Source organism: Cynara cardunculus, assembly GCF_001531365.2.
Source record: "Cynara cardunculus var. scolymus isolate 2C chromosome LG 1, CcrdV1, whole genome shotgun sequence".
NCBI lineage: Eukaryota > Viridiplantae > Streptophyta > Magnoliopsida > Asterales > Asteraceae > Cynara > Cynara cardunculus.
The window spans coordinates 11398305-11402546 of record NC_037528.1 but is presented as its reverse complement, the minus strand read 5'-3'; positions in this window follow the sequence as shown (position 1 = coordinate 11402546).

The window sequence follows — 4242 nt, the reverse complement described above, 5'->3', positions numbered from 1 at the left end:
CGTCCCTTAAAACTAGTGCACACAGAGGCACAAAAGCTGAAATATCATGCGAAATTTACATATTGTTTATCGTTTTTTGGTAAATCAATGTGATTTATATATTAAAAGTTGTTAATACTTGTTTTACCTATAAAAATTCATAAAGATACGAATCACACCTGCTAATTATTCGTACGTCTATCGCTTCATCTAATCACAGAGAGTAATTATTTACATTCACATGTGAATGGTCTTTTATTTTTTGTTTTTGTTTGAAAGCAATGGATTAGCAGCCATGGTATATGGGCCGGGTTGAAGCCCAAAAAATGACAGTGTAATTAAGATATTGTTGTTATTAAGTAATATTTATACTATATTATAAAACATTTAACAAAAACTCTTAAAAACTATTTTTATGCATAAATTACTGTATATTGATGCATATTACTTAAAATTTAATATTACAAGTAAATTATGCATAAGTACAACTTATTAAAGCTCTACGTTTGAAATCGTGTAACTAACTGCGGATAAACATAATTAAATAGATGATAAACATCTCATTTTAAAATATAAAAAATCTAAAATATAATTAAGATAATTATCGAGTTYTAACAAAATAATTAATTATTATCTTTATAAGAAAATTATATTATTAAACCAAATATAAATTACTTCGTTATTGAACATAAATTAAATTATAATTAAAAAATTGAATTAAAAAGTTACACAAAAAAAGAAGAATTTTAAATAGTTAATTTGATACTGATATCAATATATTTTTGTCAAATTTTTATGATATCTTCAAATTTATATTTTATTCAAAAATAAAAACATCATCGTTTTTTCAAAATCACATAAGACCATATTATAACATCGACTGAGATAAAAAATAAAATGAAATATTAAAATGAAGATGTATCTCGCAGCATTGCGCAAGTACCCTTCTAGTATATTCAAAGAAATTCTTATGTACAGTTTGGTTTGCGACATTTGATAGGATTTGAATCTTAATTCATTTCAATTTTATGTTTGGTTTGAAGAAATTCTTGAATTTGAAATTACACATACATGAGATTTAGAAATCCCATTGGCTCTCGTATATTTATCCATTACATCAAATAAAACGGGTGACACTAAAATCACCAACATATGTGGAAATCATTGTGATTAAGAAGGATGACACAATTGTTGGTTTTATATATGAAGGCCACAAAAAACGAGTATTATTAGATGACCTCAAGTTCTCGTCTTTCTTCTTCATTTCTTTTCGGCAGCCGAAATCATGAAGAAATAGAGAGAAAAGAAAATGAGAATAAAATAAAAGGAAAAATGGAGGATTCTACTATCAAGATCATAAAAGTTAAAAGATTATGAGAACACGTAATGTGTTGCTTCTTTCATGGGTTTTCCATATCTAATTTGTTTGCATTTGATTGGCCGTTTCTATTATCAAGATCCATCTCCCATCTGAGTTTTTCTTTGTATAAAATAATTACGTTGAATATATATGCTAGAAACATCAAATCAAATCTTAACAAATCACTCGTGTAATTGAATGACGTTTATAATAAGTTTTCCACTGCGAATCTCTGCCACACAAGAAAATTCTTATTTTCCTTCTAATTTATCTGAAATTGGGTTGGGTTTGTTCCAAACCTTAAAACACGAAAACTGGAACAACTTTTAGAAATTTACTAGAAGAGTGCTCATGCAATGAGATATATATCTCAATTTCAATGTCTCGTTTTTATTACTTATTTTTGGCGATATTATAAGGTTTTATGTGACTTTTTGAAAGCGATAATGTTTTTCTTTTTGAATAAAATATAAATTTTAAAATATCATAAAGTTTTGAAAATATATATATAGGGTTGGGTTCACGTGAGACCAATGGTTTTTCGTGAGACCCGTAAGACCAATTTATGTTCATTGATCAACTTTATAAACTAATAATCTAATGGTTTAAAATTGCAAGGTGGCAATTTTGTAATTATTGAGAATTCTCGTGGCGTTTATAAATGTTCAGATCTAACGATTGTAAATCTAATCCAAGGGTTGAGAATTGGTCTTACAGGTCTCACGAAAAACCATTGGTCTCACATGATCCCAAACAAATAAAAAAAGAAGATATTTCTCAAATGTCTCAAGAACAAAATGATATAGCCTTCATTAAAACAACAGGATCAATAAACATGATTAATATACAATGTAGATTATGGTTCGATAATAACCAATTTATAGATCTAACAGCATTAGTAGATACAGGTGCTAATAAAAGCGTAATTTCACACAGTTTAGTGCCAATTAAGTATCATAAAGAATTAACATATAAACTTCTTAAACGCACAATTGAAAATAGACTAGTACAAATATATATATATATATATATATATATTAATATTAAATTAACTATTTAAAAGTTTTTATTTTGTGTAATTTTTTTAATTCAAAGTTTTTATTATAATTTAATTTAGGTTTTATAATTTAATTTTTTATAAAGATAATAATTAAGTATTCTGTTAGAACTTAATGATTATCCTAATTATATTTTAGATTTTTTAGATTTAAAATAAGATGTTTATCCTATATTTGATTACGTTTATCCGCAGTTAGTTACACGAATTCAAAGATAGAGCTTTAATAAGTTGTACTTAAGCACAATCTACTTGTAATCTTGAATTTTAAGTAATATGCATCGATAAACAGTACTTCATGCATAAAAGATAGTTTTTTAAGAGTTTTTGTCAAATGCTTTATAATATAGTGCGGATAAAATCTATTTCAATTCTGATTGAATTTTATTCTCAATCCTTCGAAATCAGAAACAATTACTTTATAACATCTGTTTAAATGTTGTTTTCTAACCCATTCTTAAAGGATGAGAAAATTTAGGGTTTTAAGCATGTTTGGTGTTAAATAAGCATGTCTTGATTTGAAAAGATTTAGATTCCAAAATTTATATCAAATCAGTTGATTTTTCAATACGTGAAATAACTTTTTGACTTCTTTTGAATGTCTGCTATATTCTTTTTTGAGATTTTTGTAGTCTAAATTCCTTATTTTGAAAAAGACGGTCTAAATTTTTTCTTAATGAGGTAAGAAAACGTTTTCCGAACGTGATATAGTTTCAAACAAGCTTTGCAAATTAACGTTACTTTTAAGTTGATAGTAGAGTCCCGCACGATTTTTATTCAAAATGGTTGTCTTAACGACGTTTTTTTATATTCAAATACATAAGTCTTTAGCTTTCGAATTGTGTGTGTTGCTTTGACACATTACTTTCATTTCTTCCCATTCGCGTTTATTTGATTTGTAATGTATATGTTCGAATTCTTTATTTGTAACTAGAAGGGTACTCGTGTAATGCAGTGAGATACATCTTGATTTTAATATTTCATTTTATTCTTTATCTCAGTTGATGTTATAATATGGTCTTATGTGATTTTAAAAAAGCGATGATGTTTTTATTTTTGAATAAAATATATAAATTTGAAAATACCAAAAAAATTTGACAAAAATATATCGATATTAGTATCAAATTAACTATTTAAAATTTCTATTTTTTGTGTAATTTTTTAATTCAATTTTTTTTAATTATAATTTAATTTAGGTTCAATAATGAAGTAACTTATATTTGGTTTAATAATATAATTTTCTTATAAATATAATAATTAATTATTTTGTTAGAACTCGATACTTATCCTAGTTATATTTTAGATATTTTGTATTTCAAAATGAGATGTTTATCTTCTATTTGGTTATGTTTATCCACAGTTAGTTACACGAATTCAAATATAGAGCTTTAATAGGTTGTACTTATGCATAATTTACTTGTAATCTTAAATTTTAAGTAATATGCATCAATATACAATACTTCATGCATAAAAAATGGTTTTTAAGAGTTTTTGTCAAATGCTCTATAATATAGTATAGATATAACACCAATATTCGATTTACCTCGTTCAAAGATCGATTTTTCGAGTTTAGCCGGGGGTCGAGTCATTCTAGTATATACTTTTTCGAACCACACATGTTCGCATGTTCATAAATCATAAAATCAGAATATAAAAGCCATCAAGTTCGAGTCAATAAACGAGTTAATCAATCTGGTGTTTGGGCCCATAGTTGAGCTTATAAAGTTTGAATTTTAGATATAATCTGTAACTCAAATTTGTTAATCAAACTTCAACCCAAACATTCAAAAAGTATCTGAGCTCAAGCCTACTTTGAAAAAGCTACTGGAGTTCGTACCCGGTATTG